The sequence below is a fragment of the Diabrotica undecimpunctata genome, chromosome 2 (genome assembly GCF_040954645.1).
Source record: "Diabrotica undecimpunctata isolate CICGRU chromosome 2, icDiaUnde3, whole genome shotgun sequence".
Classification (NCBI taxonomy): Eukaryota; Metazoa; Arthropoda; class Insecta; order Coleoptera; family Chrysomelidae; genus Diabrotica; species Diabrotica undecimpunctata.
This window is the reverse complement of record NC_092804.1, coordinates 91,076,098-91,100,256: the sequence shown is the minus strand read 5'-3', so window position 1 is coordinate 91,100,256 and position 24,159 is coordinate 91,076,098. Positions and strand designations below refer to the sequence as shown.

The following is a 24,159-nucleotide window of genomic DNA, read 5'->3' as shown; positions in this document are numbered from 1 at the left end:
TAAAGTCAACAACTACAATTTTGATTCTTCTAAAATTTTTTAACCTCATTATTATATCACTACAAATCCGTATAGAATAAGAACATATACTGAATAAAGAAAGCTCTTATAACGATATTATTCAGGAAAATAAATCGCTTAAGGTAGATCGTACACATGCATAGCCGCCAAGATGTCAAACTTGTAAAACTGGTATGGAAGAAATTTAGCACAGAAGAATGCCACTTGGGTGTCTCAGTATACAATAGAGAGAAAACATCCAATCATATCTTAGAAAATTAACATTTCATTGAAGATTCGTGGAAAATCTATCAACTTGGAAAAAAGTTGTAGTTAGCGAAGACTCACCCAGTGTTGTAGCGCTACGTAATAATGACAATAAAGAAAAAAGGGAAACAGTGACAAAAAGCAACAAAAATGGACTAATGGAGCACAGCTGCTTCAAAATCATGATAAGAAATACAATAGATGATTGACGGATTCGCGAAACTTGGGACTTGAGAAAGGCACTCTGCCGAAACAGCTGTAGTGATAAAATACAATTAATTTGGTGTAAGTTTTGAAAACAAAGTTTTTAGTATTTTGTTGTTAAATAAAATGGAATTAACATACGACATTATATACGCTATAATAACTAGACAACTTGTATGATACGGACATATAAGGAGAAAGTTTCATGAAACAATAAACTACCCAATATTCGTTATGAGTGAAATCGATATAAATAAAGAAAATGAGGAAAACTATGGCAAAAGGTAGAAAAAAGTAGTGAATAAAACATGAGAGAGGTACCTTGTGGACAACACGTGCTTAATTAGGAACGAATTGAGATACATAATCAGAAGACGACAAAGGAAAATCTATATAATATATAATAATCTATATAAATGTATACCATTTTTAACAATGCTATTTATAGTTCATTTCCAGAGCCAACGTGCTAATTGTATGTAAAATGAAACTTTTTAAGGTTTTTAATGTTTGTATGAAAGATGAAACCGTATGACACATAACCGTGAAATTTATATACCAACCTATAAATCTCTTTTAAAAGAATACTGACACCTACACATTATCACAATACTACATATCATAATACTAAGAAATTTGTTATTTTAATCTAAGAATAGGCTTTATAATTTACGAGAGATTTAATTTAATGTATTTAAAATTTTACAGGATTCGGTATAGATATATTAGATATTTTTTTAGATTTTTTAGATATATTATTTCTTTAACACTGAAGTTAGTCCAATCTCTGATATTTCTCTGCAAGATTTTGTCTTTCTTCCCAAGACTTTTCTTCCCTCTACTCTTCCTTGCATGATGTCGCGTAGAAGAGAGTATTTATCGTTTCGAATTGTAGCCCAGATACGAGGTCCAGATAAACAATTCGTCTTAACGCTTCTTCGTTTGAGACTTTTACCGTCCAAGGAATTTTAAGAAAACGCCTATATAGCCACATTTCGAATGCCTTTAATTTTTTTACAGATTTGGCTGTCAGGGTCCAAGCTTCTACCCCATATAGCGGTTGCGACCATACATAACATTCAACGATCTCAATCTAATAACCACACTCAATTTCTTATTTGTAAACATTGACTTTTATCTATTTAGTTTAGTCCTATCTTTTTGCTTTATCTGTTAATAATTTCTATAAGAATTTGTAAATCCTCTATATTTTCTGTCATAATTGGGGTTTAGTCTGCAAATTTTATGTTATTAATGATGCTCACTCCATTCCTTACTTCTTTCCCATAGTGTCTCCTAAAATATTAGTTGACAACACACATCTCTAGCTGACTCCTTTTTGAATTTCTGCTTGATTTGTCTCTCTATCTTTCACCCGCATGACCGCTGTTTGATTTTAGTAGATTTTTTAGTAAATTAATATCTTGGTATCTAGGTGTATGTATTTTAATGCATGTATGGGCTTACCAGGTTGAACTATGTCAAATACTTTTGAAAATCTATATTAGATATAAATACGTTTTCATTATAATCTCTGCATTTTTGTAATAGTACCTCCATTGCGCACAATTCCTCTTTTATACACAATCCACTTCTAAATCGAAACTAGGTATGTGTTGTCCAATTGTTCTTCACATTTTTTATTGACAGACGATTTAATGTTGTTATTAATCGGATGACATTTGTGACTTTTATTAAATTTTGATAATCGTTACAAATCAAGTCTTTTAGTGACATATTATTCTTTTAATTTTTACTTCTCATTTAATGTCTATCTTTTGTTAGTTATTTTTAGAGTATATATATGATGACTGACATTATTCCCACTTGATTCTTTTGTTTCAGTTATTGCTCTAGCCCAATTTGACATTTTCTTTCTTCAAATCATCAAATTTTTATGGTTTGTTTATATTTCGTTATAGTAAAATTCATATTTTCCACTAAGCCTAACATAAGCAGCAGCAGTGTCATCAAACCGAAATAATCCAGTTGTGCATAACGTTTTTGCTGATCGATTTACAAATAAATTTTAACAAACACATCAAATTGATCATCCTTTTTACTTTCGTATACGATCATACTTATCCAAATTAAATTTTCAATTTTCAAAAACTTATGATACCTCCTCAATCCACAACCCTGCGCCATGGACAATATCTGTTCCGGCTATCGACATCAAACAAACCTAAGAAATCAGAGATATCGTCAACCGTCATTAAACAAAAGTTTCGTACACTATTAAACAGATATGGCAATACCTACAGCATATACACCGATGCATCAAAAAATGAAGACAGAGTTGGAGCAGCAATTTATTTGGAAGACATCTCAGTTAGTTTCCAATTGTCGTCAATTACAACCATCTTTTCGGCTGAATTATTTGCAATTCTAAAAGCTCTATCGTTAATACAAAACAAAAACCAAGAAATATGTATAATAATCACAGATTCTTTAAATTCATTATCCTCACTGACTCAATTATACTGTGACAACCCCCTTCTACTTCTTAGTAAAAAAGAACATAAAAACATTTCAAATAAGAAAATCCAAGTTCATTTTTTATGGGTACCTTCTCATGTCAGAATTGAAGGTAACGAAGTTGTACATAAACTAGCTAAAAACGCACCAACTAACCTAATGTCCGAAGAAAGTAACATATTGGTACAAAACGATTTAAACTATAAACTTATACTACAAAAAATAATTCAAAAATGGCAACAAACTTGGAACAACACTCCATCAAGGCTACATGAAGTCAACAAACATCCACATCTTTGGAAACCAAAAATAAAAGACAGAAGAGAGCATGTGATATTTACCCGTCTCCGTATCGGCCATACACGACTTACTCATGGCTATTTACTACAGCGCAAAAATAAACCAGTTTGTGAAGTGTGCAACCGTGTTCTAACGTTAAAACATTTTTAAATACAGTGTCCTAAATATAACAGTGAACGAAATATAGCATACCCAACTGCTCTAGAAGAAAATACAGATACAAAAAGAATAATTTCTTATCTTAAAGACTGTCAACTTCTTCATAAGATTTAAAACATACATTGTAATACACATACATATTATTATTATTAATTGTGAACTAATGTATATACACTATTTGTATCAACTGTAACATAAATCTAAATACGCTAATGCCTCTGCGTGGTAGATGCGTTTAAAAAAAAGGTATTTATATTAGACTATAGATTATATTAGATTTATATTAGATTAGATATTCAGTTTTGTGAAAGCGCCTGTCTTATACAAATTGAAGGAGCGCTCCTAAGATTTTTCGGGGTTTGGCTTAAAATTAATTCGTAGTTTATTTTATTATATTTAAGGCAATTATTTAGATTTTTTTTCACTTCAGCAACAAAAGTTTTGGTTGTGCAATGTATCGTCTACATGAAAGTCCTAGTATCTACTGTTATCGCCATTACGCTACCCCAAGCGAGACCATTCATCTGCGTTCTTCATCTTACCATTGAATGATACGAAAAATCTTCTATTCTGTAGATATACGCGGATAAAACAAGTAATGTTTTTATCCAAGGCGATGTCATGCAGCTTTGGAGAAATGTTCACTTATTTAATATGTCGTAAGTGGCATTTAGATTGACAAATACCACCCCTGATACCCGATATTTTTCGTAATTGTTGTTGCTTTTTACAAAAAACGGGTACATTATTACGTACGTTAATAAGTATTACGAATAAAAATAAATAAGCAAGAAGAATATAAGTGATCTATATTTAAACTAAGTGACAGAAAAAATAATATTATATATACATTTACTTCTAAATTAAAAATTAAATTTTGATATGCCTGACAACGAATGATACAAAAACACAATTATATAAAGTTGAAAATAATAATAGCTTGTACAAGCGACAAAGCATTTAAAACAATAAGACCGAACATATTATATGTAATTGTAATAGATATGTTGCCGAGAATCAAGATACCCTAAGGAACCCAAATATTTCTTCTTTTAGTATCTGCCATAAGTGTATCCATGTGTTTATGTGTATCTAAAATATAGTATATAGGATATTGAATTCCCTACATTTAAAAATCGAAATATTGAAATTAGACGGTAAAAAATTGGAATTTTAAGAATGATTTATAAATTGTTATAATTTAAATTTTACTACTCCATTAAACAAATATTTTATACGTAATAAACTGTAGCAATCGAAACATCGGAACGTTCATTTATATAATAAAAATTTCAGTGCCAACGCATTTAAAAAAAATACTAATAAATAAAAATGAACTCTTGCCTTTTCCAAGTTTATAATAGACACTACTTAAGTTTATAAATAATTTAAGCAAGTACTGTAAATTACCACTCTAAAATATTTAACTGCATTAACCAAGTATTTGTGAAATTTCTCAATGACTAAATTGATTGATATTTAAATAAATTTGAAGTTCCAAAATGTACCTGCTGTAAAATTTGAAAGTCTACGACTAATCAAATTATTGGCAACATCGCAAGAGTTTAGTTGTGTACGCGAAGGTATACATACGGATCCCAAAAGTGTTTTAACCTATTACAGAGTTCACTTAATCCTACGTGTTGCTCGGAGTCTACATAAAGCATTACGCAGATAATAATATACACGGTGTATATTCTACTGGAGTTAGTATAATACCGTTTTAGAACGGAGCTTACATTAACCGCTAGATGTATATATATTATATATATATATATATATATATATATATATATATATATATATATATATATATATATATATATATATATATATATATATAGATCTAGCGGTTAATGTGAGCCCCATACTAAAACGGTATTATACTAACTCCAGGCGAATATACACCGTGTATATTATTATCTGGGTAGCGCTGTATGTGGACTCCGACCAACACGTCGGATTAAGTGGACTCCGTAATAGGTTGAAACACTTCTGGGATCCGTATACATTTCTTTGTGTACACAACTAAACTCCTCCGATGTTGCCAATAATTTGATTAGTCGTAGATTTTTAAATTTTACAGTAGGTACGTTTTGGAACTTGAAATTTATTTAAATATCAATTAATTTAGTCATCCCGAAATTTCACAAATACTTGGTTAATGTAGTTAAATATTTTATGTTGGTAATTTATATTACTTGCTTTAATTATTTTTAAACTTAAGTTAGTGTCTGTTATAAGCTTGGAAAATGCAAGTGTCCATTTTTATTTATTAGTATTTTTTTAATGCATTGACACTGAAAAATTTAATATATAAATGTACGTTCCGATGTTTCGATTGCTACGTTTTTTGATGTACAATATTTGTTTCACAAAGTAGTAAAATTTAAATTATAATAATTTATAAATCAATCTTAAAATTATAATTTTTTACTGTCTAATTTCAATATTTCGATTTTTAAATGTAGGAAATTCAATATCTTACTATAATACTTTATAGATACACATATATTATACATGGCATAACACCTAATAATTTCGCTTTTAACTATAAATGTATCGTATAACGTAACGTAGCAATCAGTAGTGAGTCATTACTCAGATAAAATATTTTGGTGACTTTATGGTAATTTGATTCTAGCCAACATATCTATTACAATTATTACATAATATAATATGTTCGGTCTTATTGTTTTAAAAAACATTCATGTTTTAAAATAGGTCTGAAGTGAATTATGCTTTGTATTTCTTTAGTGACATTATTATTAACCGTGATTATTAATCTAAGATATTTAAAGTGTTCCATACTTTAGAAATTATAGTTGTTGACTTTAATGTTTTATCTAGATGTATTGAATTGCTTTCTTCTGTTGATTCGCATGTATTTGGTTTTTATTTTGTTGATTTTAAGTGAAACATTTTTCGTGCTCTCTTCACTTTGTTGAAGATGTCGTTTGCGGACGGGAGAGAGTTTTTTATAAGCTCAATATCATTAGCAGATGCTAGGACTGCTTTGTACCTTGAGCCATTAATGAATTGCATTTTAAATAGACGTTATTTCTATTTTAGTATGCTGTTCACTAAATTTTTGAATATTTAAATCGAGAATCTGTATTTTATTCAACTGTTTTATAACACAGAGTTTCTTGGCGCCTATCTTCATCTCAGTTTTTTTTTGTTTAGCGTATCATTCTTCTTCTTCTTATGCCGTCCCCATTAACGGAGGTTGGCGACCATATTTCTAAAAGTATCTCTGTCTTTTTCAACGTGAAATAATTCGTCTACAGTCATGTTTGTCCAGTCACGAATATTTCGCGGCCATGACTTCCTCTTTCTACCTATTCCCTTTTTGCCATCGACTCTACCCTACATGATGGCCTGCAGAAGACTTTATATTCCTTAGTATGTGTCCCAGGTATGCAGTCCTGCGTACTTTTATTATTCTTAACAATTTTTTGTCTCTACCTATCCTTCTCAGCACTTCCTTATTGGTGACCCTGGCAGTGCATGGAATTCTCAACATTCTCCGGTATATCCAAAATTCAAAGGCTTGAAGCTTCCTAACTATTTGCGCTTTTACCGTCCATATTTCTACTCTGTACAATAGTTGAGAACAGATGTAACATTCAACAAACCTCAGTCTCAGCGCAGTATGCAGATTTTTGTTACAGAACAATTGCTTGAATTTTCAGAACGCTGCCCTTGCCATTTCTATTCGTACCCTGATTTCTTAGTCTTAATCTAATCCTTTGTTGATGTAAGCTCCCAAATATTTATATTTTTACTCCCGTATCATTATTAAAAGGATTTTGCTGAATGTCGATCTAGGGAATCCGGTGGTATGTATATGATGTTTCCATAACCAACGTTCGAAAATTTGTCTAACTGTAAAGTCATGACGATTTTACTAGGAAATATAGTGCTGTTTAATAATAATAAAGTTTAATTAACAAAATTCCTATATGCACTAACTTGGTACCGATATCTCTGCTCCCCGATACCAGGTAGCAGTCCCGAAAACATTAAAACTGCTACACTCATGCTTCCAATTATCCAACGATTAGCCAGTCCAGGACTATACGCCTTATTATGGTACTGATATTGCTGCTGTCCCTCATAAGTAAATATAATATGCAAGAAAGGTTATATTATTTCTCCGAGAAAGTGAAAAATATCTATTTACTATCCGGATTTCATCCATAGATTAAATATTAGAATGCTATAAAATAATGCTATTAGCAGTAAAAAACAATCTGATAGTAAGTAATGAGAAAACTAAATAAATTTTCTTTAACTTACAAGAGAGAGGACGTAGAGTAGGGCATAACGTAACAATAAACCCATATAATTTTGAAAGATTGCAGCGTTTTAGGTATCGTAGATAACGCTGTCACATAAGAAATAAAATGGAATATTCAGGTAGCTAACTAATGTAAATATAACCCACATAACACTTTTAAATCCAGAAGTCTAATACAAATCCCTAAAATCAGGATATATAAAAAAGTGATTAAACCAGTGCTATTGTAAAGGTCATCGTCATAGTATAGTCAGAACGCAACAAGGTTCTATTGGCTTTTCTGCTTTTTGTCTCCTCATTCCTATTGAAATTGGCAATGCAGTTATTATAAAGCCTTTGGATATAGCCAGCGTAACTTTGGCGTTGAGATTTAGTCTCTTGTATGACGTTGCTATCTTTATATATTTGTTAGACCTTGGCATTAGTTCCGGTTCGGTATTGGTTAGTATTCGGACCTTTGTAAGTTGGAAAATAATTCTGATAACTTTTCTAGTAATCCTGATCTAATTAATACCTAAGTTTTACTTACATTGTTTTGTCAGCGTTCTCGTCACATTTTCAGTCAATAGCACTTAGAAAGCAACTTACAAAGGTCCGAATACTAACCAATACTGAACCGGAACTAATGCCAAGGTCTAACAGATATATAAAGATAGCAACGTCATACAAGAGACTAAATCTCAACGCCAAAGTTACGCTGGCTATATCCAAAGGCTTTTTAATAACTGCATTGCCAAGTTAAACTGGGAGAATTACCCGAGAGAAAAAATGCCCTTAGAACTTCCACGAATCAACAGGGGAGGTAACATTCAGATTTAGGAATAATGGGACTACCGACCGACCCATCATATTTATCAACACATGCCTGTACAACCAACTGCTATCCAACCTACAATCAATCAATCAATACTTATCTGTTGGGAACTATCAAATCCATTACATGTAGTCAAACGAACTAGGCTTAATAAAAGTTATCTTAGGAAAGGCACTTCAGAAATATTGACATATATTTTTAAAACGTTATTTACGTGGCTAAGTTTTCAATAGGAATGAGGAGACAAAAAGCAGAAAAGCCAATAGAACCTTGTTGCGTTCTGACTATACTATGACGATGACCTTTACAATATAAACAATACTTATGACAACTGTTTGTCTCAATTTGGTCATTCAGAATTATGTCTCTATTTTTTAATTTGCTAATTTCCATAGATTCTAATTTCCATAGAATCGTAATAACGTAAATAGAACCTGGAATATACATGTAACCTTTAATCTCTGGGATAAATCCATCTCCTGAACAATGGCGCCGATATATTTAGTTAAAATTCTGTGCACTTATTTTAACCGTTTATGTCCTTATCATTCATATATGAGTTGTAACCGATATTACAAACTCATTTACTTTTCACAAAGAGACTCCATATTAACTATAGTTATTAATATACAAATCTGATTCAAAATATCGTCGAGTATGTAAAATTATTTTTAATGAAAAGTTAATTAGCCATTTCTTATGGGGTTCAAAGAGAAGCCTTTACGAAAATTTGAGTACAAATAAGACCACCGTAATCAGTTGTACCCTGGGTAATAAATAATTAATTAATCGGCTAATCAGAATCACCAGTTCAATATGATTTTTGTCAAATAGGTCCTTTTTAGGATCAATTATTCCAATTATGTCTATAAATATTAAGGGCATATCTAGAGATAAATACACTTTACTTTACTTAACCTTATCAGACATATCCGCTTAGCACAAATGTGACGTATTTTTAGTACAGAAAATACATAGAGGGCAAAAAATAGTGTATTTGGTATTAAGCTGATCGCTGAAAATCACATAATAAATGTGAAAGTGCTATCTCTGCCGGCAAAGAAGCAAAGAAAAACTTAAAATGAGAGAGGACAAAACCAGTCAGCTGAAGGAACCTTTTAACGATGTTGAGCTTAGATCCACTATCTACGTATATAATAAATAATAGTACGGCACTGACTGAAGATCTGAGCACAAAACTTATTATAAAATTTGGACCAAAAATACAACAGTTACTGATATCCAAAGTCTGCAGACAAACAAAGCAAAGACAAAGTTGTTGCCTTGCTTAAACCTGGCAAAAACTCCAACGACCACAAAAGCTATTGGTCAATATATTTATTTTGCTTTACAAAATACTCCTCAAGAGGTAAAACAGAAGAAAAACTCAAATTAAAAGACAAAAGTTGCTACAGATAGGGAAGATCATGTACGTCACAAATACTAAATCTTGCCCAACACAGCAAAGATGGATACGAAAGATATCAGTTATAAGGAGTGGTATTTGTCAATCTAAGCAACAATTTGCAGCTTACGACACCTTAAATAACAGGGCATTTTTTCAAAATCTATATGATATCTCCTTAGGTAATAAACTTACTTGTTTTACTAGCGTATGCCTACACAACAGAAGATTTTTGGTATTTCTTAATGGTAAGAATAGCAGATGGAGAACGCAGAAGAACGGTCTCCTTTGGGGTAGCGTAATGGCACCTACATTGTATAAAATGTACACAAACCATCAATCCATACCAGTAAATACTAGGACTTTTATTATGTATACGACACATCTATTATTGCACAACCAAAAACTTTTGTTGCTGAAGTGGAGAAAAATCTAAATCATGCTTTAAACACAATAAAAATAGACTATAAATCGTTTTTAAGCCAAACCCATGAAAAACTCAGGTGTGCTACTTTAATGTCCCCAACACAGACGTTTTCACAAATCTGAACATCCAATAGTGTCATGAAATCCTTATACTCTGGACTTGCTATAAATATCTTGAAGATAGTTTGTATTACACTTGGTCATTCACAGAACTTTGTTTAAAACTAAAAGGCACACTAACAACCAGAAATTTCCGCATATGAAAAAAACATCCAACTTGGTAACGAAATCCTTTTGTATCTATAAAGCTATTTTTAGAAAAGCACGTACCTACCAAAAACAGGTATTTGGTAGTAGACATATCTATTACATACTGTAATGCGTATGTATGATAACAAAAATAAGGACTAAGGAGTCCGTATGAACCGTTTAGAATATACGCTGAAAATATACGGCTTAATCGCATAGTTGCCAAACTATCAGAGCTTACTTAAACCGATATACTTATGGTTCCAATATACAGTGAAAAAGACCTGAACGACCCCTATAATATATACAAGTGAACTAAGCGATATACATTTATGATACAGGGGTACTTATGGACACTACAAAATTTTTAAAAATTATGAAACTATACATGTTAACGAATCGACACAGCCAATATTATGGAATGGTCAAATGAGCTCCGTATATCGGTCTCCACTTCACTGCGGAGCTCACTTGAACCTTAATTTTAACATGGGCGGAGTTTACTTTATGCCGTAGATATATATACATATATATTATATATATATATATATATATATATATATATATATATATATATATATATATATATATATATATATATATATATATATATATATATATATATATATATATATATATATATATATATATATATATATATATATATATATATATTATATATATATATTGTGACGATTAGGGTTTATAGAAAATAATTTATAAGTTATATACTACATAATATTAGATATTTGGTTGTTTTAAATAAGTTATATACTAGAGAATTTAATAAAAATATATTTATGTGAGGGCATTTTTAATAAATTAGCATATAATAATTGTAAAAAGTTTTATTTAGTAATTTTAATTTTGTAAATAGATTTAAGTGAGCCATGTGCCTAGGCAACCAACTATACATACTCCAAGTGTCAAATTAAGAATCATAATACGAATATAAGTGGGGTTATTATAATAATATATTGTTTGAAATGTGTATTTTATTAAATTAGAGTGTTAGTTACTAATTTAATTATATATTCTGATCTGAAAAGCCTAAATGTAAACAAAATTATTAATAGAAAAGAATGGAATTCTCTGGATCTCCGGAGATGGCCATGTTTGCGAAATGGTTTGTTCCAGAAAATTCAGACAAGTATTTGATAGAACAAATTAGAACATGATATCTTACGAGATGGTTCTAGAAATCGAAAAAACATATAAATACCCGTGATTTGGATTCAAGATGGCAGTTTTTGAGTTTTATCATGAAAGTTAGTTAGAAGATAGATACATTTACTTAGTGAAGTCAATTGTTGGGAGTTTTTGAAAGTTTTTAGTCAGAAAAGTTTTAGATAGTGCAGTCAGAAGAGTTTGTTAAGTTTTTTTAGTCAGAAGTCAAGCAGTTTATTATGAAAGTTAGTTGGAGTCAGTGAATCAAGTACAAATAGTCAAAATGTTTAATATAGTGAGTTAAATGAAGATTAAAAATTATGCATATAATTTAATGCACATTTATAATTATACACAAATAATTATTGAAGATAAAAAAGGTATATTGGAAGAAATTAAATTATATTATGGTTGGAGATTAGTATAAATCAACTTATAATAATTGGATATTGGTATATTGAAAAGAAGATAAATATAAATGCTGTTTGCTGGTTTGGTTGGTGGTGTATAAATGCTGGTGAAGAAAACTATATCTTAAATTAATAGAAGCTGATAATTGGAAAAAGAAATTTCACAAAAACAAGGATAACCGAAGTACGAAGACTTTCAGTGGTGATTAGAATATATATAGTGGAAAACAGTTCATTTAGGCATTCAGTGAAAGAAAGGTACAAAATTTTGTTAATATAATTTAGTTAATGTCATAACAATTTCAATTTTGAAGATAGTTTGTTTAAATTTTAGATTGTCTATAGAATTTAATTAGTTTTATAAGAATATCAGTTTAAAGATAGTTTATTTTAAATTTACATTGACTAGGTTAGATATATATGTGTGTTTCATAATAGTTATAATAAAGATAATTTAAAAAAGTACTTACAAGCTAATTCTTTGAGAACCGCGATAAAAACCCTATATATTATTAAAAATACTCATTGCTCATCATTCAAACAAAAAAAACATTATAACAATTTGGCACCCAACGCGGTGGCTCTCTATTTAAAAGAATTAGTTTGGGAAGATAACTGCTCTCATATAATTAAATTAATTATCAGTAGAAAGAAAAAATTATAGATTTTATTTTTAATTATATTTGAACAAGTAAAGTCTCAAAATGTCTCAAGGAAAGAAAGGTACAAGAAGCAAAAAGAATAAAGAAGATGTGGAAGTAGAAACACAACCTATACAAGAGGAGAGTTTAGTTCAAGCTCCACAAGATACTGCAGAAATGAATCCAGAAAGAGAGGAAAATGTCAATATGGCAGCTTTGATGTCATTATTGATGCAGATGAACAAGACAATGGAAGAGAATACGAAAAAAATAGAACACAAAATGGAACAGAATTCACAAGAAGTCAAAGAAGACATGAAAAAAATGGAACAGAAAATGGAAGAGAATTCAAAAGAAATCAAAGAAGACATAAAAAAATTGGAAGAGAATTCAAAAGAAGTCAAAGAAGACATGAAAAAAATGGAACAGAAATTGGAAGAGAATTATAGAAAATTAGAAAAGAAAATAGAAGATAATAATAATAAAATTGTAAAACAAATGGATAAAAAACTTGAAGCTGCAGAGAAAAAAGTAGCAAATGAAATAAAAAGTATACGGAATGACTACAAGAAAAGGATAGACAATGAGAGGACAGAAGTAAAGAGGATTATTCAAGATAATAAGATAGATATAGAACAGAAAATAGAGTTACAGAAATGTAACTTAGAAGTAAAAATTAACGAAGACAGGAGAAACACAGAAGAAAAATTAGACGATATACAACAAAATATCCAAATAAATTGTAATCAAATAAGAAATGTGGAACAGAGAATAGATGATATTTCACAAATGAGAGACATAGGGAGACCTTACTTAAATTTAACAAATGAGACTGGGATTAAATTCTCTGGTAATATAAAAAATTTGCATCCTAGAGTATACATAAATAGTTTAAAACATAAATTAAGATTTGTGAATAATATTAATGATATTAAAGATTATATTAGAGTGACATTAAATGACAATGCAGCAACTTGGTTTGCTAGTATTGAAAATGATTTAGATAACTTTCAAACATTTGAAAATAAATTTTTAAATTATTATTGGGGTGAATTAGAGCAAGCAAAGTTTAGAGAAATTCTATATTTTGGAAAGTATAATCACAATTTAAAATCAAATATGGTAGATTATGCATTAAAACTGATAACAGTTGCAAAATATTTAGAACCACCACTTAGAGAGGATGAAACAGTCTTAAATGTATCTAGACATTTTGATGCTGATGTTGTGCAAACCGTAACTGTACAAAATATTCAAACAATAGATAGTTTCATTAATTTTATTCAAAGAATACAAAGAGGCAATATGACAAGTAATACTAACAACAGAAAAAACAATAATAACTTTCAATATAAAAAAAATGATAATCAACAATCATATAATAATTATAGATATGGTAATAGTTTACAAAATTTTAATAATAATAACAGTAATCCAAATAGACAGAACTTTAATAATAATACTAGTTATAATAGACAAAATTTTAATAATAATACTAATTATAATAGACAACATTTTAATAACAGTACTAATAATAATAGACAAGATTTTAACAATAGAAGAAATACAGAACGACCTAACTATAACAGACAGGTAAATTGTGTTCGAAGGAATAGAAGCTGCGAAGGCAGGGAACGAAGTAGTACAAGGCAGGAAAATGTGAGTAGAAGTCATAGTAGGGAAAGACATAGGACATCAGATCCAAGTGGTCAGATACAATCTGACAATTCTAATAATCAAAATTTTGTGCAGTAGACTTTCTGAATTACAAGTTAGGCCATTGCTATTATGAAAAACCTTCTGAATTTATTTCTTTAGATGAAGAGAAAATTATTGAATCTATTAATTTAATTTATATAAATGCTTTGGCCAAAAATAAAATGATTAAAATTATGATAGATACTGGTTCAGAAAGTACATTAGTCTCGGAGAATTTTATTTTTAATACATTAAAACTATCAGATATAATAAAGATTCCAAAAATTAAAATTATTGGTGCAAATAATAAGAAGTTGGGTGAAATTGATAAACTAGCCAATTTTAAAATTAATATTCTTAATAAAGAAATTAATATGCAAGGATTTATTGTCAAGGATTTATGTGTTGATATATTAATGGGAAATGATGAATTGGAAAAGAAGAAAGTAAAGATAGATTTTGAAGAAAAAATGGTAACTTTGGAAGGGCAAATAATTAAATTTATGCAGAAAGATGAGGTAGAAGAAGGAATAAGAGTTGATAGGATATTATTAAAAGAAAATAGTGATGTTTATGAAGAAGAAATGTATTTTGATGATAGGGATATGTCCCAAAAGAATGTAAAGAATAATTATTGTAGTGAATATTTAAGGAATGGAAATTTTAAGCAGATGGATGCCTACGAGGCGGAGTGCGTAAAATTGGAAGCAAGGAATAATGAGTACATAATGAAGAATAATGTTATTTGTAAAGAAGAAGATATGATGAAAGTTTTAAATTGCCCTGAAGAATATAAATCAATAGTCATTTCCATATTGCAGCAACACAAGGGACTTGTCAATAAAGAAAATAGAATTGCACAGAATTATATCCATAGTATAAGAGTTAAGGAGGAAAAAGATTTTAAAACAAAATCATACCCAATACCATATAAATACAGAGAAGAAGTAAACAAAACAATTAATAATATGTTAGAAGATGGGATCATTGAGAAGGCAGACACACGTTTTATTAACCCCATAGTAGTAGTACGAAAAAGATCAGGTGAAATCAGGTTATGTTTGGATGCAAGGAATATTAACAAGATTACTGAAAAGCAATTTGAAGCACCAATGAGTATAGATGGAATATTAGGAAGAATTACAGGAATGTAATTTTTCACTAAAATCGATTTACAACATAGTTTCTGGTTAATACCTCTAGAAAGAAAAAGTAGACAGTATACAGGATTTCAGATAGATGGAGTAGTATATCAATTCAAAGTAGTACCATTTGGACTTCAATCATCTTGCAGTGCTCTATGTAGATGTCTTCATGATATGTTGGATCAATATGAACATTTTGTAATTCACTACATTGATGATATCTTAATTTTTTCTAAAACGGCTGAAGATCATGAGAAACACCTAAAAATTATAATAAATAGATTAGACAAAGTTGGACTAAAAATAAATCAAGAAAAATGTACATTTTTTCAAAAAGAAGTCATATATCTAGGTTATAAACTTAACACTAAGGGAATCGAAATGGATCCAGAACGGACACAAGTCATTCAGGAATATAAAACACCACACAATTTAAGAACTTTAAGAGGATTTATTGGAATAATTAATTATTATAAAAGGATGATACCAGATCTAAGTATAAAAGAAATTCCATTACTTGAACTACTGAGAAAAGGTGTAAAATGGAGATGGGATCAGAGAAGAGAACTAGCATTCCAAGAAATTAAAAACATTTTTCTGTCAAATTTGAAAATATACTATCCTGACTATACACAGCCATTCATATTAAGAACAGATGCATCAATAGAGAGATTATCAGGGGTATTATTACAAATACATGATGGGGTCGAATACCCAATACAATTCATTTCAAGAATCACAAAGCCACATGAAAAGGGTTACTCAGTTTCAGAATTAGAACTAGCAAGTATAATACACTGTGTCACAAAATTAAGATTTTATTTGTTGGGTAATGAATTTACAATAGAAACAGATCACCAAGCTTTAACGTCTATATTAAATAACAAATATGGAAACAGTAGAATACATCGGTGGAGTCTAATACTTAGTGAATACTGCTTTGAAATCAAATACATTTCTGGAAAATCCAATATAGTGGCAGATGCTTTATCAAGGTTAGAAAATACATCACAAAAAGGGCAGCGAACAATAAAAATTGGATTAAATCAATTAGTAGAAAGTACTGGATTATATTCTAAAGAAGAAATTATAAAAGATCAGATCAATTTGAGTGAAAAACAAAAAGTCCTTAGGAAAGATGGGGTATATTATAAAATAATAAATGGCATAGAAGTATATGTAAGAACTAGAACTTTAGCAAAGAAAATATTGAAAAATTTACATAACAATTATATGCATATTGGTTCAAGAAAGCTATGGATGCTATTTAGGAACAATTATTTTGCAAAGAATGACATAAGTATAGCAAAAGAAATTACTACCCAATGCCCAATATGTCAACTAAACAAAGAAAAGAATTTCAAAAAAAAAAAAAAAAAAAATTTACTGATAGATCCATTTCATAGATAGATGGTAGATTTCTTTGTTGTGAATAAATTTGACATCATACTTGTTGAATTTTGTACATATGTAAATTGTTTGGTACCCTAAAAATCATAATTTGGGGTTAGATACAGAATTGATTGTGTAAATGTCTTTATAAAAAGTGTAAAACTTACCAATTTATATTGATGAAAGTTATTTTGAATGGAAATAATTCCTAGATTTTGTCTATAAATAAACAGAACACAATATAGATTATATTTTTAATTAAGGTTATATTTTATTCTCTGATATCGCATCCATTGTTTCATTTGACATGACAGTTTGACCATAGAATAGCCGAACTGTGATCCGTTGTTCTATGCTTTGATATAGACAGCGAACAGGGATGTATTTAACACATTTTAAATAAATAAAAAAAAATTTGATTTATTAAATTTAATAAGGTATGAGAAAATTAATATTTAAAAAAATAATAAGTAAATTATTTATTTTAAATATTATTTTTGGGGTATTGTGACGATTAGGGTTTATAGAAAATAATTTATAAGTTATATACTACATAATATTAGATATTTGGTTGTTTTAAATAAGTTATATACTAGAGAATTTAATAAAAATATATTTATGTGAGGGCATTTTTAATAAATTAGCATATAATAATTGTAAAAAGTTTTATTTAGTAATTTTAATTTTGTAAATAGATTTAAGTGAGCCATGTGCCTAGGCAACCAACTATACATACTCCAAGTGTCAAATTAAGAATCATAATACGAATATAAGTGGGGTTATTATAATAATATATTGTTTGAAATGTGTATTTTATTAAATTAGAGTGTTAGTTACTAATTTAATTATATATTCTGATCTGAAAAGCCTAAATGTAAACAAAATTATTAATAGAAAAGAATGGAATTCTCTGGATCTCCGGAGATGGCCATGTTTGCGAAATGGTTTGTTCCAGAAAATTCAGACAAGTATTTGATAGAACAAATTAGAACATGATATCTTACGAGATGGTTCTAGAAATCGAAAAAACATATAAATACCCGTGATTTGGATTCAAGATGGCAGTTTTTGAGTTTTATCATGAAAGTTAGTTAGAAGATAGATACATTTACTTAGTGAAGTCAATTGTTGGGAGTTTTTGAAAGTTTTTAGTCAGAAAAGTTTTAGATAGTGCAGTCAGAAGAGTTTGTTAAGTTTTTTTAGTCAGAAGTCAAGCAGTTTATTATGAAAGTTAGTTGGAGTCAGTGAATCAAGTACAAATAGTCAAAATGTTTAATATAGTGAGTTAAATGAAGATTAAAAATTATGCATATAATTTAATGCACATTTATAATTATACACAAATAATTATTGAAGATAAAAAAGGTATATTGGAAGAAATTAAATTATATTATGGTTGGAGATTAGTATAAATCAACTTATAATAATTGGATATTGGTATATTGAAAAGAAGATAAATATAAATGCTGTTTGCTGGTTTGGTTGGTGGTGTATAAATGCTGGTGAAGAAAACTATATCTTAAATTAATAGAAGCTGATAATTGGAAAAAGAAATTTCACAAAAACAAGGATAACCGAAGTACGAAGACTTTCAGTGGTGATTAGAATATATATAGTGGAAAACAGTTCATTTAGGCATTCAGTGAAAGAAAGGTACAAAATTTTGTTAATATAATTTAGTTAATGTCATAACAATTTCAATTTTGAAGATAGTTTGTTTAAATTTTAGATTGTCTATAGAATTTAATTAGTTTTATAAGAATATCAGTTTAAAGATAGTTTATTTTAAATTTACATTGACTAGGTTAGATATATATGTGTGTTTCATAATAGTTATAATAAAGATAATTTAAAAAAGTACTTACAAGCTAATTCTTTGAGAACCGCGATAAAAACCCTATATATTATTAAAAATACTCATTGCTCATCATTCAAACAAAAAACACATCATAACAATATATATATATATATATATATATATATATATATATATATATATATATATATATATATATATATATATATATATATATATATACGATACATCTATTGTTGCACAACCAAAAACTTTTGTTGCTGAAGTGGAAAAAAATGTAAATCATATCTTAAATCAGTTGTGCTGCTTCAATGTCCCTAACAGAGATGCTTTCACAAATCTGAACATATAGCTAAACCAATAGTGTCATGAAATCCTTAAACACACTTTGTAATTCACAGAACTTTGTTTAAAACTAAATGGCAAACTAGAACCAGAAAAATAATATTCTCCGCGAACTTGTCAGCTAAAAATGGGAAGCACATCCATACACACGTAAAACGTAGAAGCTTGAACTCTATGCTTCTGCTGCCGAATATACCTTGCTAGTATGGGTGACATCAATACATACTTACCACGTAGGTTTAGCTATAAATTAGTCAGCCAAATTCAGCGGATATTAAGACTCACATCCATACATAAGCTTTACAATATCGATATGCCAGAAGGACTCTTGTCTGTAAACACCGGTTAACCTGTGTGAATGTGGGGTAATACAAGATTCATCACACTTTCTTAGTTGACTTTGCCATTCAAATCGCTCTTTTCTGAAGGTATATTTATTTGAACTGAACATGTAAAGTATAGTCAGTAAGCTATTACTTATAAAGATCATTGCAAATTTGACACTAACTACATTTATATTGACTACATATTACCCCTAAATAGGAGAAAAAAAGATACCAATTTCTTTGATTTCTTTTTTTATATGTATGTGACCTTTTTTCAGTGTAAGTAGTAAGTAGTTATATAAATGTTGAACTCCTCTTTTAGAATAAGGTCTACTTTTTTTTATTAGAGAATAGGTTTTTGAACTGTGGCAGTTACAGGTTTTGATTTAAATATAAAGTTTCATCGAATAATCTTGTAACTGCACTTACGATGTTCTCATCGGAAAAGTTAATATGAATTTTAAATTATTGCTCGTTGTACTCGTAGGTTAAGGATCTTAGATCTGTCTTGTCAATTTCCCCCTACATCTCTCTCAAAAAACCCAATGTAACTACATTTAAAACCGATTAATCTTGGGTAAACCTTTGCGTTTTAAGTTCAAAAGCTACCATACATTTCAAACCTTAAAAAAAACTTTTTTGCACATTGTAACAAAAAACACCATTATGTTACTATCAAAGTTTTTTAATATTCTAACTCTACAATTCTAAGTTACGGTAAGATCAATACTGTTTTTAATAGATAATATATGGTAGCTAATTATAATTTATACTCTTTCAGCCCTGAAGAAGCCAAATTAATTCTCTTTGGCGAAAACGTTCGGCGAAACAATTGATACTCATTAGAGTCTTTCTTGCAGATTTCCCCAATATTTAAGAGTTTACTATTTAACTTATCTGCAAAGATTAAATTTCTTTTCTGTATATATATATATATATATATATATATATATATATATATATATATGTATATGTATGTATATATATAGGTACATATATATATATATATATATATATATATATATATATATATATATATATATCGTCCCAAACCTTTCTTTCAGTGCGTCATAGTTGATCGAATTCACTCTAGCGCATTAAGCTAGAAGTGACAGAAAAAAACGTGAGTCTGTGATTATTCTACATAGAACTTAGAAAACTATGTATCGTTTAACGGATGTATAATTGGTTGGAGTTTATAATACGCTAAATAGATATCCAATCAATGATGCGCATAAATATAATTTGACGCAGAAGGTCTCGATATTGACAGTACTTTCATAATGTCAACTGATAAAATGATAACTGTCATTCCAGGTTAGTATTTTCAGACATTTTATAGTGAAAATTTAATTTTGTATTTATTGTCATGAACATATTTTAAATATGCCGAGATATACCGAGAAGGAACAAAGACTAAAATTAAAATTACTAAATTATTTTCAATTTGAAAAAGAGGTTGGGACAACTTTATTACCAGTTTCTGGCGTTCATTAACCAATAACTATGAACATGTTATTAGAACTCGTGTATACAGAATGTTTAGTGAAGGTTTGTATCAAAATACGGTTTGAAATAATACTCAAATGAAATAATGAAATAATAATAAAATAATAAAATAATAATTCAAAATACTCTTTAGAAGAATGTTATAAAGTGAGACATATACGTGTTTCAACAACCATGATGAAACTTGATTATACGTTTCAATTATTGGAGATGGTAAATCCTAGCTAATAAAGCACTTTCTTTGGAATGTAGAGAACAGGAATTATGACAAACTGCCGTTCCAATATAATGCGCAATAAAAATTTATATACAGGACGAAACCTTTAATATGTAAATTAAAAATTTTACCTTTAATATTAAAAAACAATTTTTTATTTGTTAAAATTTGAATTGTTAAAGTTTTTATTTTATATTTAAAAAAAAAATAACTTTTTCACATTTAACCGTCCTGCAATTGTCCTAATCCTGCAACTGTCAGATTTAACTAAAATGTCATGCAATAATTCTCGACATTCTTAAAATCCTATATGACGTCAAAATTAGTGACGCACTGAAAGAAGGGTTTGGGACAGACTGTATATATATATTCAATATTCAAAATTTGTGTGTGGCCGTTTGTGGTATGTTGTCGTATATCGTTACCTCTGTATAAAATGTGTTGTTATTGGTGGAAAAAGTAGAAGATCAATATCAAAAACTTTCCGTAAGTGAATTGCAAGTATCACTTTTACATATACAATAAAAGAAATTACTGTTAACTTATTTTGTCTTCAACGCATGCATAAGTAATGCAAATAACTATAACCTCACAATCATATCAGATTTATCGAAAAATCCAGTCACTAATTCTTAATTACCGTTCATTTATAATTGTTGTTAAAAAACTACCATCCTAATAATAATTGTCTTGTACATTCATGCTTTAAAGGCGACCATACACTAAATAATGGAACAGATCGAAATTTCAAATAATTATCTATTGGAAGAAATAAGAAAAGAAAATAGTGAATTAAAAAACTTAATTAAAGCTTTAGAAACACGATTATCACTTCAGGTTGCAGAAATTGAATATAAAATAAAACATTTAGAAAAAGAAAATCTGGAATTAAAACAAAAGGTAGAAATAATTGAAAATAATAATAGAATATATAGAATGGTTAGGGAAAATCCGGAGCTGAATATACAATATATTATCGATCAACTAAACAGATCATTAAAATTAAATATTAAAGAAACCGAGATAAACAACACTTACGCGTTAGGAAAACAATTAAATAGTCCGATTAAAATAGAATTTATATCTTTTCTCACAAAATTAAAAGTTCTGAAAAACTTAAGAAATCTAAAAGGATCCAACATAAATATATCGCATGATCTCACCAAACAACAACAGGAAGAAAATTCTGCGGAAGCACCTTTTACTAGCTAGGCAAAACAAGACAAATATATGTTATATAAAAAATCGTAAACTTATTATAAACAGAAAATCGTATACAGCCATAGAACTGAAAGAACAAGAAGAAACTCTTACATTAGATATTAAACCTGCAAGTAGTGACCCCGGGACCCCTCGTTTTACTAGAGAAACACATCCATTTGAAACAGAAAAAGAAATGATCCTCTCTGACGAAGACGAGAATATATTAGAAAATAAAAACCAGAAAAATCGCAGAGAAGAAACAGTTAAGAATCGAAATACCAGAGGAAATCCAAGCGTTATTCCACACCAGGCTTCGCTGAATACTACATCATCAACAACAGCAGTTAGTAGAAAGACGACCCCAACCAAAAGATCCGTTGGTACAGATAAAAATAAATCAATATATAAAACACGGCATAACTCTGCATCGAATAAATAAATTATTACTCTCAAAGCTATTTATATTGATCTAATTGTCCTTATATTTTTGATTTTTTTTTTTGTTGTCATTTGTCCTTTTTGTTAAATTATATAAGTGTGATTTTTCTTTTATTGTTGTCATATACATAAAGGTTTGTAGAACGTATATCATGAATCAGTTTATAAGAGATGTAGACTTTGAACCCTTTGATACACACGAGTTAGATAATATATTGCAATTAAATAAATTTGTTAGACTAGGAACTAATGACTCTAACCTAACACTTATTCACCAAAGTATCAGGAGTCTAACAAAACATTTTGACGAATTCAATGTTCTATGACACCAATTAAATATGGATTTTGATCTCATCGTACTGACAGAAACATTTAAACTTTGTGATGTTAAATATTATGATAACGAAAATTATACTTTTGTACATACAGATTACAATTTCAATAAAGGTGATGGAGTAGCGATTTTTATAAAAAAGAATGTTGTATACTCTCACAACTTAGTAATGATCGGACATTGTCAAGTAATCCAAGTATTTATTACGCTCAAAAATAAAAAACGATGCTTAGTCACCTGTGTTTACCGTTCTCCTTCTACTAATTTAGAAGAGTTTCTTCAGCATTTAGAACAATATCTAGAACAAGCAAAAACTGAACAGATCGACTACCATATAGTACTTGGAGATATTAATAATAATATTAAAGACAACTCTGATGAAAACGTTTTTGCATATCTTAACTTGATGTACGACTACAATTTTGAACCTATGATCAACAAATACACTAAAATACAAGGTAATTCCAAAACCTGTCTGGATCATATATTTGTTAAAGTAATAAAACAGTGTAATCACGAATCTAAAGCAGCCGTTGTAGAAACTTGTATAACCGATCATAAAGCAACCGTTATATGCATGCCGCTCGATCTAAAGCAAAATTTAAATAATGTAACTAAAGAATATCAAGTTATAAACTACAAAAAATTAAATAATGATCTAGAAAACTATCACTGGAAAGAATATAATGATTTGAAAAATGTGAACGCTAAATGTAACTTATTGTGTAAAATTCTTGGTGAACTTATAGAGAAGAACAGCTATATTAGAAAATGCAAAAAACGCGAATTAAAGCGTCAATCTTGGATAACAGCTGGATTTTTGAAATCTATAAATACTAAAAACTTACTCTATAACAAATACGTCAAAGATCCAGATAATATAGATAAAAAAACTAACTATCTTAATTACAGA

The 24,159-nt window shown here is 29.0% G+C and overlaps 1 protein-coding gene across 1 annotated transcript in view; it reads left to right on the top strand.

Annotated features, from left to right (window-relative positions):
• Window positions 1-24,159, top strand: part of LOC140434729 (arylsulfatase B-like) — a 1,454,394-nt gene that overhangs the window by 776,043 nt on the left and 654,192 nt on the right. The gene's annotated exons all lie outside the window — the stretch shown is intronic.